A 14,973-nucleotide genomic window follows, 5' to 3' on the forward strand; every position below is an offset into this window, starting at 1 on the left:
GGTCAGCAAATCCTTTCCACGGAGCAACTGGACAAAACCAATAACAACAACCAATTCAGTGCTCTGGAAATTGACCAAAGGCATTCGACAATCTCAGAAGTGTTTATGCTTAAAAAACTGCTGACCTTTGGGTAAGAACAGTGGATGTGGGAGGCATTCCAGCCTGGGACTGTTTCCATCGCCTCCAGCCCAGTGGGTGTAGAGATTCTACCAGGGCAAGACAGGCCATGAGAACTGACAGATATGCTGCTGTGGTCTGAGGGGGCTCATTGATTTGCTGTAGTGGGTAATGTCCATGTCCAGGGGCACTCTCAATAAAAGCAATGACAGCCCTGCCTTTCAAAAAATACTATAGAAAGCCCTTCAGACTGAAAAGAAGTGACATCAATTTAAATGCACAGGAAGAAATGAAAAGCACTGGAAATGTGTAGGTTAATGTAAAAGACTCTCTAATTGTATTTTTCTCATTTCTTCTCTTAAATTCTTTTAAAAAGACATAAGACTTGTAAAGCAATAATTATAACACCGTATTGTTGGATTTATACCACATATAAATGTAATACATATAACAATAATAATACAAAAGAGAGGGGGAGAGAATTGAGCTATGTTGGAGCAACGTCTCTACGTCTTACTAGAATTAAATTAGTATTAATCTCAACTAGATTTTGATAAGTTAAGAAGTCATCTGTAGAAGGATGTTTCATAATGATAAGAGTCACTACAGTATCAGTAATATATAACAATTATAAAAATATATTCATCTAATACAGAGCCTCAAAAATAGGAAACCAATAGATTAAAAAGAAACATAGACAATACAACAATAATAGCTGGAGATTTCAATATCCCATAATTGATAGAAGATCTAGACAGAAAATTAGCAAGGATATAGAGAAATTTTAAAAAAAGGGGGCCAGCCTGGTGGCTCAGGCGGTTAGAGCTCCATGCTCTTAACTCCGAAGGCTGCCGGTTCGATTCCCACATGGGCCAGTGGGCTCTCAACCACAAGGTTGCTGGTTCAACTCCTCGAGTCCCCCAAGGGATTGTGGGTTCCACCCCCTGCAACTAAGATTGAACACAGGACCTTGAGCTGAGCTGCCGCTGAGCTGCCGCTGAGCTGCCGCTGAGCTCCCGGATGGCTGTTGGTTGGAGTGAGTCCTCTCAACCACAATGTTGCCATTTCCATTCCTCGACTCCCGCCAGGGATGGTGGGCTGCGCCCCCTGCAACTAGAAACAGCAACTAGGAACGGCAACTAGGAACGGCAACTGGACCTGGAGCTGAGCTGCGCCCTCCACAACTAAGACTGAAAGGACAACAACTTGAAGCTGAACGGTACCCTCCGCAACTAAGATTGAAAGGACAACTTGACTTGGAAAAAACTCCTGGAAGTACACACTGTTCCCTAATAAAGCCCCGTTCCTCTTCCCCAATAAAATATTTAAAAAAAAAAACCAGACACTAGCAACCTGTGCAACCTAGTTGACACATGTAGAATGTTTCACCAAACAACTGCAGACTACACATTCATTTCAAGTGCAGATTTCTTCAGAACAGATCAAATGCTAGACCATAAAATAAGTCTCAATACATTTAAAAGGAATGTAATCATACAAAGTGTATTCTTTTAATTTACCATGGAATTAAATTGGGAATTATAAACAGAAGAAAATTTGGGAAATCCCCAAATATTTGGAAGTTAAGCACTACACTTCAAAGTAACCCATGAGTCAAAAAAGAAATCATGAAAGAAAATAGAGAATATTTCTAACTAAATTAAAATGAGAATGCTATATATGGGTTATGGGTACAGCTAATGCAATGCTTAGAGGGAAATTTTACAGTTTTAAATATAAGGAAATACTATAAACTCTATACCAACAAATTAGACATTTTCAGTGAAAGGGACAAATTCCTTGAAAGACATAGATTACTAAACTGATTCAAGAAGAAATAAAAAATCTCAATAGACTTCTAAAAAGAAATTGAATTAGTAATTAACAATCTTTCCAGAAAGAGAAGCCAAAGTCTAGAAGTCATCACTGGTGAATTCTATCAAATTTTTAAAGACAAATAACACTCATCCTTCACAAACTTTTTCAGAAAGTAGAGGAGGAAGGAATGCTTCTCCACTCATCAATAAGACTAATATTATCCTGACGCCAAATAAAAACATCATAAGAAAATAAAATTACGGAACAATATACTCTGTTCAAATGGGATTTATCACAGGAATGCAAGGTTGGTTAAACATCTGAAACTCTATCAATGTAAGGCACTATATAAATAGAACAGAGGACAAAAAACATATGATCATCTCAATAGATGCAGAAACAGCATTTGACAAACTCTAACACCCTTTCATGTCAAAAACTCTCAACAAACTAGGAATAGAGGAATTTCCTCAATCTGGATAAAGGTTATCTATGAAATTTCTACAGCTAAGAACATACTTAATGGTAAAAGACTGAATGCTTACCCCAGCTACTGGGAACAATGCAAGGATGTCAGCTTTACCACTTATATTCAACATGGCATTGGAGATTCCAACCAGTGTTATAAGGCCAAAAAGTGGGGAAACACTTGAATAGACGTTTCATCAAAGAAGACATTTCATCAAAGAAGATACACAAAACACACAGTCATGCTGAGCTGAGCTCTGGCCGGGGGCTAGCGGCGTGCTCTGGCTCCCACCTGATAGCAGACCCAATCCAGGACCTCGGCCACTGCACCTGCTGGGCCACCCCAGAGTCCCCATGCAATGCCAGGGCCCCAGCTAGGGAACCTGGTCCACAGCCCCTTCCCCTGGCACTGGTGGTTGATGTGGGCATTGGTGGCTGTGGCTGCATGGAGTGGAGACAGAGGTTCAAGATGGCAGATTCCAGCCGAGGCCAGGGGGCCAAGCTGGTCCCCATGTTCCCTTTTCTGTTGCCATAAATTGCAGACAACTCAGCCCCAATGAGCCCTGTGTATGAAGGTATGGCTTCATATGTGCAAGTTTTCTCCCCTCACACCCTCAGTCAAATGCCTTCTGTAGTGTAAAGAAACTGAAAGGGCAGCCGAGTTCCACCTGGGACATGACTGCATATGGCCCCCACAGCAGTGTATAACCAGAGAAAGAACATGCCACCTTCTCAGCCAGCTACCACAATCATCAGCATCTCCTTTCCCATCCGAAACCCAAGCTTACCTTACATGCAGACCATCATCTACCCAGGAAGCACCGGGAACATAGTCGTAACATCAGCAAGTAGCATTTCTGACTCTGAGCAAGTCCTCCGCAGACCACATAACCTAATGAGTCGAAGCACTACGAGCTTTCTTGATACTTACCAAATATGGGGACTCGAGCGTAACAGTGAGCATATTGAGAACATAAGCGGTGTCCAGATCACCAATGAGTATCCACCTAAGAATACTGCAAGGGGGGCCAATGTAGCCACTGCCACCACAGCAACTGCCACCTCCAAAAACAGTAGTTCCTACTGCCAAGTGATTATCAGCTGGTCCAGCATGAGGGACTGTGCTCCTTGACCAACAAGTATGAAGTGCTAGAGTTCTCGGGCCGAGAGACGTTTGGGCAACTGTTCAATTGCTAGAAACGGGGCACCAATGAGATCGCGGCCATCAAGATCCTGAAGAACCACCTGTCATATGCTCAGCAAGGTCAGATTGAACCCGCCTGAGCACAAACAGTGCTGACAGCTACAACTTTGTGCAGGCCTCTGAGCGCTTCCAGCACAAAAATCACACATGCCTGGTCTTTGAGATGCTGGAGCAGAACCTCTCTGGCTTCCTGAAGCAGAACAAGTGCAGTCCCTTGCCCTTCAAGTACATTTGCCTAGTCTTCCAGCAGGTAGCCACAGCCTGATGAAGATCCAGAGCCTGGGTGTTATCCATGCTGACCTCAAACCAGAAAACATCATGGTGGTGGAACCATCTAGATAACCATACAGAGTAAAGGTCATCAGCTTTGGTTCAGCAAGCCACGTATCCAAGGCTGTGTGTTCCACCTACTTGCAGTCCAGATATTACAGGGCCCCAGAGATTACCCCCGGTTTAGCATTTTGTGAGACAATTGAAATGTGGTCCCTGGGCTGTGTCACTGCAGAGCTGTTCCTGGGCTGGCTGCTATATTCAGGCGCTTCCGAGTATGATCAGATTTGGTATATTTCACAAACGTGGGCTTTGCCAGCTAAATATTTAAGCACAGGGACAAAGACAACTAGGTTTTTCAGCCATAACACAGATTCGCTGCATCCTTGTGGATGGAGGCTGAAGACACCAGATGACCACAAAAGCAAACATGGGGACTAAGTCCAAAGAAGCAAAAGGTACATTTTCAGTTGTTTAGATGATATGGCCCAGGTGAACATGACAACAGATTTGGAAGGGAGTGACACATTGGTAGGAAAGGCAGACAGGTGAGAGTTCATTGAACCGTTAAACATGCAGACCATAGATGCCGGTAAGAGCATCACTCTGATAGAAACCGTGAACCACCCCGTTGTCACACTTACTCGATTGTCCCCATAGCACACATGTCAAATCATGTTTCTAGAACATGGAGATTTGCAAGTGCCTGGTGAATATGACACCGTGAACCCAAACAAAACCCCTTTATCACCTACATGGCCCCCAGCTAGTGCACCAACCTGATGATGACCGTCAACAACCAGCTGAACACTGTACATAACCAGCCTCCAGCGGCATCCATTGCTGCAGTGGCCCAGCGGAGCATGTGCCAGGCCTGACCCCTGGTAGCAAGCTCTTATCATGTGTGTGCCTGACTTCCCAGGATTACAGGCCTCTCCCTCTAAGCATGCTGGCTATTCTGAGCGAATGGAAAATGCAGTTCCCGTCCTCACTCAAGCCCCAGGAGCTCAGCCTCTTCAGATCCAACCAGGTCGGCTTGCCCAGCCGGCCTGCCCAAGTGGGACCCAGCAGACCCTGCTTCCCTGCTGTGTGGCAGCAGCTGACTGAAGTGGCCACTCGCAAGTCGGTGCAGCATGCAGCTGTGATTCCTGAGACCACGGCAGTCACCCAACAGTTGGCGGGCTGGAGGAACACGGATGCTCATGTCAGCCATTGCAATCCCATCGGGCAGCAGCCTGTGCTATTGACGGGTCATGTGAGCTTTCCAGACTCTCAGCACTTAAACGCGGGCGTGGCCAACCAGCACCACCTCCTCCCAGAAGAGTAAGCAGCGCCAGTCCTCTGCGAGAACCATCTCCACCTGTGAGGTGTCCTCTTCTCAGCCCTTCAGCTCCCGTCAGCGGTGCGAGCGCATCAAGGACAGCCAGACACCCACTGTACCCTGGTGCCCAGCAGCCCGGCCTACAGCTCCTACCGTGTTTCCCCCAAAATAAGACCACGCCGGACAATCAGCTCTAATGTGTCTGTGGGGACAGAGCCCCACAGAGCAGTTTCCAGGCTGTCGGCCTCATGTGGAGAGGTGCTGGCTTGGGTAGTGGATGGCCGTCAGCTGTGGCTGGTTGGCCGTCAGCTGTAACTGTTGAGCCATTGGTCACTGATGTAACTGCCGCGGCTACGGAGGGGAGTCGAGGAGAGTTGGTCGGTTGGCAGCAAAGCGGACAGCAGGTCGCAAGTCATGTAAACCCAGCCGCCAGCGAGAATATAGTGATATGACTCCCCTACCTATGGGTCCCTGGGTGTTCCTTTCTGGCCTCATCATGTCCTGCGTTCTTATGTGGGGAGCGGGAGCTGAGACCCCGCAGGCTGCCCACACGACAGTGTCTTTTGGAGCAAAAATTAATATAAGACCTGATCTTGTTTTACTATCATATAAGACCAGGTCTTATCTAACAGTATAAGACCAGGTCTTATATTAATTTTTGCTCCAAAAGACGCATTAGAGCTGATTGTCCGGCCAGGTCTTATTTTCGGGGAAACACGGTAGGTCCTGTGCGGCTGGGGCGATGTGACAGGGCCTCCAGCACCACCAAAGTGTCGCAGAGGCAGATGATGGTCATTCCCAACACCTCCGGGCCCACAGGCATCATCCTTACCACCAGCAGCAGCGATACGGACGAGCAGGAACAGAAGCCGGCCCCCACCAGCACTGTCCCGAGGGAAAACGGGACTCAGCTGTGCCCGTCCACGACTCCCCCTAGTCTGACTCCTGCGGCATCACCAGCCCCTACTCCGTGCAGCGCCATGCCGCTCACGACACCTTTGACACTAAGGTGAGCCTGGAGCGTCACTGCGCTGGGAACCCCCGAACCATCATCGTGCCGTCCCGGAAGTGTTAGTGGAACGCGACAACCTGGTCGCGGCCCACACCAGTCACCACTCTTCCTCCCACAAGTCCGAGTCCTCCAGCAACGTGACCTCCACCAGCGGTCGCTCTTCAGGGAGCTCCTGTGGAGCCGTGGCCTACTGGAGGCAGCGGCCAGAGCCACATTTGCAGAGGCCGCAGCAGCACCTCTCGGCCTCGGCCAGGCTCGGCGACACATCACGGACCCCGAAGGCGGCACACCAGGTCCCTCTCACGATGACGGCCCCCCCCCCACAACAGCCGCAGCGCCGACACTGTGCACCTCTACCTGGCCGCTGCTGCCACCCACCTTCCCAGCCAGCCCGGCCCCACCTGTACACCTACACAGGCACCCGGCCCACTTGGGGGCCTCTCAAAGCCGGTGCTCCACCCCGTACAGCACGCTGCCTGCCCAGCTAGCACCGCCCGACACGTCCTGTGAGCATGGAACCCTAGGTCCTGGCTTCGGCCACCCTCCACCCCAATCAGTATTCAGCCACCAGACCTACACGAGCACCTCTCCAGCTTCCACTGTCTATACTGGGTACCCGCTGACATGCACCCAAGTCAACCACCCTCACAGACCCTCCACTGGAGGAGAGAGAAGGGAGGAGGGGAGGAGGAGGGGCCTCCATGGGAAATGGGCTTTTTTATACTGAAGGTGCTGCACAGAAACGCTGAAATGGGGGGGGGGGGGCAGGGAGGAAACACAAATGAAACTTGAACTAGGAAGTAGGAGGACTTAGAGCACAGAAGAGAACATTTTTAAAAGGTAGGGATTCAGGAGGGGGGACTCTGTGCTTTTTATTTTTATAAAGAAAAACGAGGGGGCCAGCCCTTTGGCTCAGGCGGTTGGGGCTCCGTGCTCCTAACTCCAAAGGCTGCAGGCTGGATTCCCACATGGGCCGGTGGGCTCTCAACCACAAGGTTGCTGGTTGGATTCCTGGACTCCTGCAAGGGATGGTGGGCTCTGCCCCCCGCAACTAACAAACTAACAACGGGCAACTGGACCTGGAGCTGAACTGCGACCCCACAACTAAGACTGAAAGAACAACTTGACTTGGAAAAAGTCCTGGAAGTACACACTGTTCCCCAATAAAGTCTTGTTAAAAAAAAAAAAAAGAAAAAATGAAAAAGAAAGAGAACGCCAGTAACAAAGCACAGAGCTCAGGAACCCATTCTGCAACAAACCAGCAAGGAGAAGAAGAGAGATACCCAAAATTCCAGAAGTGGGGGTAGGGAGGGGCAGTGGCAGTTTTTTAAAAATAATTCTATCTATGATCTTTTCAAAGATTATTTTCATATGGCAGCAAGTGATATTTAAGAATTTGCTGTCAAGGGACACTTGATAGGGAACTCCAATAGATTTTTAATTATTGAACATAAGAATTGAGGATTTTTCTACAACTCTAAAGGGTCAACAGCCCTCTAGAAGTTCAGGAGGGGGCCTGAGGAGGCTACCTGGGGGTTGATCTGGGGTCAGCAAAGCCCGGTTCTAGCTCACTGGTCACAACTGACTGGGGGGCGGAGGTGGCAAGGCTGAAGGAAAACCTCTTGGGAAATGGTACATTTTATCTTTCTGAGCACTCTGGATAAATCCCTAAGTAATGTTATTCCTCAAATAGCATTAAGCATATGTGATGTGTGTTGCAAAAAAGAAAAGAAGAAGAAATACAAATAGCTAATAAACAAATGAAAAGATGCTCAAAATCATTAGTCATTAGGGAAATGCAAATTAAAACCACAATGAAATAACACTACACACTCACTAGAATTGCTATCATAAAAAATAATACCAAGTGTTGGCAAGGATAAGGAGAAAGTAGAACCTTCATATGTTGCTGATGGGACTGCAAAATGATATAGGCACTATGAATAACCATTTGGCAATTGTTTTAGAAAGTCTAAAGTTGAAGAAGTAAACCGAAGAGAAATGAAACTGCATGTCCACACAGACATGTACATCAAGGTTCTTGGCACCATTATTCATAATATTCCAAAACTGGAAATAATCCTGTCTTTGTTTGCGACAGCTACGGTATCAAAGTACTACCAAGGGGGCTAAATAACGGAAATTGATTGTCTCTCAGTTTTGGTGGCTAGAAGTCTGAGATGAAGGTGTCAGCAGGGTTAGTTCTGTTCCAGGTCTCTCTCCTAGCTTCTGGTGATTGCTGGCAATCTTTGGTGTTCCTTGGCTTATAGAAGCATCACCCTGATTTCTTCCTTCACTGTCACCATGGCTTTCTCCCTGTATGCATATCCATGTCAAAGTTCTGTTAATAAGGACACTAACCATGTTGGATTAGGGGTCCATCCTACTCCAGTATAGCCTTATCTTAATTAAGACGTAATCTTAATTACATCTACAAAACCCTATTTCCAAACGAGGTCACACTCTGCAGTACGAGGGGTTAGGACTTCAACATGTTAATTTTGGAGGAGACACAACTCAACCCATAACAAATCCAAATGTCCATCAACTTAAGAGTGGAAAAACTATTTGTAGTCTATCCATGCAATGGAATACTACTGAAATTTAAAATGGAACAAACTACTGATACCCTACAACATAGATTAAGCTCTAACACTTTATGCTAAATGAAGGAAGCCAGATGCAAAAGGCTACTATTGTATGATTCCATTTATAAGAAATGTGCAGAAAAGGCAAATGTAGAGAGACAAAAGCAGGTCAGTGGTTGCCTAGTGCTAGAGACGGGAGAAGGGATTAAGCAAAAACCAACATGAGGAAAATAGTTAGACTGACAGAAATGTTCTAAAACTGCATTTTGGTAGTGGTTGCCAACGACATAAATTTACTAAAAAGAATCACTGAAGTGTTCACTTACAACAGGTGAATTCTTTTGGGTTTTTTTTTTTTTAACTTTATTGGGGAACACTATGTACTTCCAGGACTTTTTTCCAAGTCAAGTTGTCCTTTCAGTCTTAGTTGTGGAGCATGCCATTCAGCTTCAAGTTGTTGTCCTTTCAGTCTTAGTTGCAGGAGCCTCAGACCAACACCCCTTGAGGGAGTCACCGGCACACCTGTGGTTGAGAGGATGCACTCCAACCAACTGAGCCATCCGGGAGGCAGCTCAGCTCAAGGTTCTGTGTTCAACCTTAGTTGCAGGGGGTGCTGCCCACCATCCCTTGGGGGCCTTGAGTTGTTGAACCAGCAACCTTGTGGTTGAGAGCCCACTGGCCCATGTGGGAATCGAACCGGCAGCCTTCGGAGTTAGGAGCATGGAGCTCCAACTGCCTGAGCCACCGGGCCGGCCCATAACAGGTGAATTTTTTAATGGTAAATTATATATTAGTAAAGCTGGTTTTTCTTTTTTAGAAAAAAAACTTCTGGGGGTGGGGACCAGCAATCTGTGTTTTAACAAGCCTTCCAGCTGATTCTAGTGTACACTAAAGGTGTAAATCACTCCTCTAAAGAGACTTTTTAAACCAGATGAACTTGACATGACATCATTGGCACATCTAAGTCTCACACGATTCCTACCCACCCAGAGTGGTAGAGAATTATGAAGACAATTATAATCCCCTAAAGGGAATAAAAGACTACATTTTCTTTACAAATCTGAATAGCATGTGTGTTAACTCTGATACAGAGCCCAGACTTAGAAGTGGCCCTGAGGTTCAGACCCATGTCCAAGTGGACACTCCCAGCTTGACACTTCGAGGTTCCTCAGGCACCCCAGATGCACCCTGTCCTGAATTAAGCTCTTTATCCCTCAACTTGCTTTCCTTGGTAAATGGGGCCACCAGCCACCCAGTCTCGCAAGCCCGAAACCTGGGCGCTGCCTTTGCCTCCCCACCCTCTCTCCCTGCACTCCAGTTAGTCACGGATGCTCAAGGCTCCATGTCCATTATGTCTCTCCCCCATTTTTTCCAGTAATGGCTTTAGGCCAGGACCTTATCACATCTCGCAAATGGCCTCTCTGCCTTTAGTCTCAGCCCACCCCATTCAATCCACCCACTCAAATATCCTAAGGATCATTCTTATATATGAACATAATTACGCCATTCCCTCCTCAGACCTCTTTGGTGGCTTATCATCGCTATCAGTTAGAAATTGCTTTTGATCACATGTAACAGAAACCTGGTTATGCTTGTTTAATGAAATAAGGAAGATTATTAAATACACAGCTAACTCCCAATTATAGTTTGCAAACTTCTAATCCCAGACTGTTCACTTCTGTTTACTAACAATATAATTTTTACACTTTTCCCTTTCCACCTTTCAAAATTGCCTCAGATACTTCATGATTCTGGGGTATAAATTTTTTTATAGGGTTTCTTTATTGGTAACAGCTTTCGTGATTTTTTTCTTTTGTGTGTGTGTGATTCACTAACATGAAATTACAGATAAGACTAGTTTATACAACGTTCAACTGTTTCTAATTTGTTTCCTAGTTACTAGTGTATTTGTTTCACAGCATTACAAAAACCTCTCTTTTTATACTTTGCTTCTTATGGATTTCTCCGAGTTCTGATATTTTTCTACAATTAATATAAAATACAGAGGGTGCCCAAAAATGTATACACATTTTAAGAAAGAAAAACTGTATTAAAATTGTAATAATATATACCGATAATAAAAGATGAATACAAGTCACGTTTGACTTCTGCAATTACAAGAGGTGCTCAAAGTGGTTACCATCAGCATCCAGACACTTCTGATTACAACGAACTACTGTTTGAGCAATGCTGACCAATGTGTCCACTTGTATACATTTTTTGGCAACCCTGGTATGTTTTTCATATCAAAGGCCTTGGTGATAATCCCTTTGTGATGTGTGATGTGAAGGAAATCAATATAAAACTACGTATGTTCTGAGAATGATGAAGGTGTAAAGGGGAAATCACTTGGGGTCATGGAAGAAAAAATGATTTAGGGAAAGAGAGAGATGAGATAAAGGAGAAAAGAGAAGAAGGAGTCCTAAGAAAGGAAGCAGAAAAGAATAGCAGTGCGAGACTGAATTTCTGGTCTTCCTTCTTGCTCACCTCTTACTACAGAAGTCCCCAAGCGTCCATGTTCATGGGCAGGAATGCTGAATGACAGGCTGTAAAAGCACTGTAGTCATCTGCCCAGGCCTGATCTGAGGCACCTCGCCCTCCTCCTCATTCCTGACAAAATCAGATGGTCTCTGAGTTACAGTTACCAGGCCACTCCAGGGACAGGGGACTGGTTCTCATTCTATGCTACCTTCCTACACAGAACTCAGAGAAATCCAACAATTCCAAACTTGAACTTGCTTTTCAGGTCTTTGTGAAGCTATATTTGTTAAGGTAGGATAGGTTATATTTTATTTAGCTGTATTATTTTGATTTTCATTTAAATGTTTAGCATATGGTGTGAGGGCTTCCATTTGTGTTCTTGCCCTAGTTTTGTAAAGATTAGGGAGGCCTATTCATTTAGACCTTGTGATTCTGTAATTGAAAGGTTTTGGGGCGCTCCTACCTGATAATCTACTCACAGAGTTTATGTGTTTCAAACTGGGGTGTGACCAGCGGACTCAGGTAATTTGGAAAAGATCACTGTTGTACCAAGCCAATTGCATTGAGAGTCATTATCTCCAAGAAATCAAGAGGATCCTAAAGTAGCTTAGGTTGTCTTGAGCCTGGGAATATCTCTGTCTCTCTGTCTGTCTCTCTGTCTTTTTGTCTCTCTCTCTCTCACACACAAATATTATTCAGCCATAAAAAAAAAAAAGGAAATCTTACCTGTTGTGATAACATGGATGAACTCTGAGGGCATCATGTTAAGAGAAATAAGTAAGAAAAAGACATACACCGTATGATATAACTTATATGTGGAATCTGGAAAAAAAGAGAGAGAATTTATAGTTACAGAGAAATAATTGGTGGTTGTCAGAGGTGTTGGGTAGGAGGTGGGGGAATAAGATGGGGGATGTAAAAAACAAATAAAAAAAAGAATAAATTCTGTTGACAAAAGAACGTTCAGCCTATAGGAAAAGTCTTGTAAGAGTTTATTTGAGGCAAATTTTGAGGACATGCCCGGAAGCAAAATCTCAATGGATTGAGAAAATGCTCCAGAGAAGGGCAGTTTGGCAGCTTATTTTAGACATTAAAGTGAAAAGAGAAGATGTACAGAGGGTTATAAAAAATCCATCGGTAGTAGAATAAGCAGGTAGGAGAAACACGGGGAAATCTATGGGATTGGATAAAAAGCAAAATGGAGAAACATGCTGCTTCTACATGGTGGGTACAGGATATCAATAATTAACATTAAAGCACATAGAGACGGTTTTGGGAAACAAGATAACAATGAGGGGTTCTATGATCTCGTGCTCTGGTGGCGACAGTTGTGCATTTGAGGGGTCTGGAAAAGAAAATTACTCAGACATTTCAAAGGCATGTTATGCTAGGTGCACAAAGACAGGCTCCCTTTTGGTAAAGACTGACCTTCGTCAAGGGAGCTGCCATCCTAAGATGTGACTACCCGCCACAACCCGCTCTAGTTAGGAATTTTTATGTTAAGACCATCCTGTGTTTGAGTTTGTAAGGCCTGCTGTGCACGACACCCACCCACCCAGCTTGTCAGGCTTAACATGTGCCCCCTTTTTATTCACAATTCATTAACCTTGCTCTAGAAGGATGGGTAAAGTTTTTGTCTCCACAGATTCTTTCCCCCTTGGGGGATATGACCTGAGGAGGGACAGAACAGGGCTCTCTAAATGGTGTGGCCCAGGGCCAGGGATCCCTTGCCCAGGTGTGAGGGCATTACTAGGAATAAACCTCAGGGGTCCTCTAATCCTGCATGACACAAGCCCCTCGTTGCACCCAAACAAGGGGGCTGTCTGGGTCTCACTTGAATATCCTTAAAGAGGAGCAACTTCCTGGCCCAGGGCAGCTCTTTGCATGTGGGCTGCTTCTTGGCAAGAATTCATCATAAACTGAAATCTGATTCTACCTTCCTGAAATCTAAAGAAACTTTGGCCTTGGGCAAAGGCCCTTTGGCTGGTATTTGCATATTGGTGCAACAGTCTGGCACAAGTCAGTTCTCTGGAAAACGCTAGTGAGTACAACACTAAGCAAAATCACAAATAGGTACATTTTCAAGAGGGTGATAAAAAACGTGGATTGTATATCTCTGACAGAGGATGCCTTAGATTCCAAGGGAAGGAAAAGAAGGAAAGAAGGAAGGAGAGAAAGGAATAAAGAAAGAAAAAAAAAAGAAAAGAAGAAAAAGAAAGTGTAGCCTGAACAGCAGCCTTTTGTTCTTTTTTCACTCTGGCCTTGAATTAGCTTCAGTATTTCGCCATCCGCACAGCTCAGTCCTCTCCACTGAGCATTAGAGGGAAATGTGGATTGTGTTGAAGAGTTCTCAGGGAGATGGGGAGGATTTAAATTCCACAAAGCAAGTGGAATAAATCCCTAGCAGAGAGAACTCTTCTTCCTAAGGTCTGTTCCTGTCCATGTCTACTGGTCTCCATATTTCTTTTTAGGACACTTTCCCCTTTTCCTCTTTTGAGTCAAGTAGCCCCAGCTCTTGTCCCGAACTTGCTTATTTCACTGGGTATGAAAAACACCTGCAAGTCAGAGATTCTCAAAGTGAGATCCCAGACCTGGAAACAAGTTAGGAATGCAAATTCTGAGTTCCCACCCCAAACCCACTGAGTAAGAAACATGGCAACCTGAGGCTTAATAAGCCCTCTAGGAGTGTCTGATGCATTTTCCAGATTAAATTAACCTCACTTCTGGAAACAGTTCAGCCACCTTTGTTATTTAGACACACCCTGTGGGCACAGCAGATGAAGATTCTTCTCCCCTTTCATGTTCCCTCTCCCTTCAAGGTTTATCAAACTATTCTTCCAATAAAAATGTGTGTGTGTGTGTGTGTCTGTGTGTGTATTCTCATTATAAACCATGTTGTTGCAGACAAATGCATGGTTCTCTGTAAAAAAATTCTAAGGGGAGAACATTAGTAAAAGTTTGATTCACAATTCCCCAAAGGTATCCATAGTATTCTGCATATCTTTCTAGAGATTTCTGAGCACCCAACTAAATGTATATTTTTACTTAAAAAAAAACATAAAACAAAAAACACCCATAAAGTAGTTTGTTCATTTCTTAATATGTTTTTGGAATATCTTTCTGAAAGAAGTAATGTTCTGGTGTATGGAGGTGTCAACCAGAGTAAATGAAATCAGGAGGCTTTGGCTAGAAATAAATGCTAAAGACTTTTTCAAGGGTCTTATGGTTTGCAAACGGAAAATACAACTACCGCGTTTCCCTGAAAATAAGACCTAGCTGGACCATCAGCTCTACTGCGTCTTTCGGAGCAAAAATTAATATAAGAACGGTCTTATTTTAATATAAGACCAGGGCTTATATATTATAATGTAGTATAAGACCAGATCTATAATAATATAATATAATATAAAATATAATATAAAGACCGGGTCTTACATTAATTTTTGCTCCAAAAGACACATTAGAGCTGGTGGTCCGGCTAGGTCTTATTTTCGGGGAAACACGAACGGCAGCACCCAGAGTGTTCTGAAGAAGAAAGAAACGCTGAGGGTTCTTATAGTAAAAAGTACATTCTTGAGAAGAATCAGTCCTGCATTCTCAGCCTCTGGTGCAAGATGATAATCCTATATATGACTGGTAGTCTGGATACTGGATGTCAAGTGGTCTGGATATGTGGACATTGTCTCCTTAGTC

General features: G+C 44.6%; 1 pseudogene across 1 annotated transcript; it reads left to right on the forward strand.

Annotated features, from left to right (window-relative positions):
* The first annotated feature begins 2,960 nt into the window (after positions 1 to 2,960).
* Positions 2,961 to 6,721, forward strand: LOC308510322 (homeodomain-interacting protein kinase 2-like; annotated as a pseudogene). Its single transcript has 2 exons — positions 2,961 to 5,353; positions 5,923 to 6,721. The product of its transcript is annotated as a homeodomain-interacting protein kinase 2-like (transcript).
* The last annotated feature ends 8,252 nt before the right edge of the window (positions 6,722 to 14,973 follow it).

Source organism: Rhinolophus hipposideros (assembly GCF_964194185.1).
Source record: "Rhinolophus hipposideros genome assembly, chromosome: 2".
In the NCBI taxonomy this organism is placed as follows: Eukaryota; Metazoa; Chordata; class Mammalia; order Chiroptera; family Rhinolophidae; genus Rhinolophus; species Rhinolophus hipposideros.